A 583-nucleotide genomic window follows, 5' to 3' on the forward strand; every position below is an offset into this window, starting at 1 on the left:
AAGAAAACACCCATGAGGACAAGGGATATGGGTATGATGCTGACAATGAATCCGACAAGGATAACCAAGATGACCTAATGATTTTGAAACATCTGATTGTCTCAAGGACTAGTTTTCGAATCACATTGTCTTATTGCTTTATTTTTGATTTGGTGTTTTTATTTATGTAATGGAATTTTTATAAGAAGAGTTTTAAACATCTTATGAAGTCTCTAAAGTTTAGAAATTTTATTTATAGAATGAATGATGAGATGAGTATACTTGTGGTGGATAGTGGCACAAGTCATACAATACTTAGAGACAAAAGGTACTTCATAAATCTCACAATGCAAAGCGCAAAGGTACATACCATTGCGGGTGAGGCTAGCCTGATTGAAGGTCACGGCCAAGCCTATGTGATGATGCCTAATGGCACTCACCTAGAGATCAAACCGCCCTGTATTCCCCAAGCTCTAGAAGAAGCTTATTGAGTTTCAAGGACATAAGATTAAACGGTTTTCACCTTGAAACATGGGAAGAAGGAAACAAGGAGTTCCTTAACATAATTTCGATCACCAAGGGCAAAAAAATGATCCTAGAGACT

Source organism: Brassica napus, unplaced genomic scaffold (genome assembly GCF_020379485.1).
Source record: "Brassica napus cultivar Da-Ae unplaced genomic scaffold, Da-Ae ScsIHWf_1575;HRSCAF=2182, whole genome shotgun sequence".
In the NCBI taxonomy this organism is placed as follows: Eukaryota; Viridiplantae; Streptophyta; class Magnoliopsida; order Brassicales; family Brassicaceae; genus Brassica; species Brassica napus.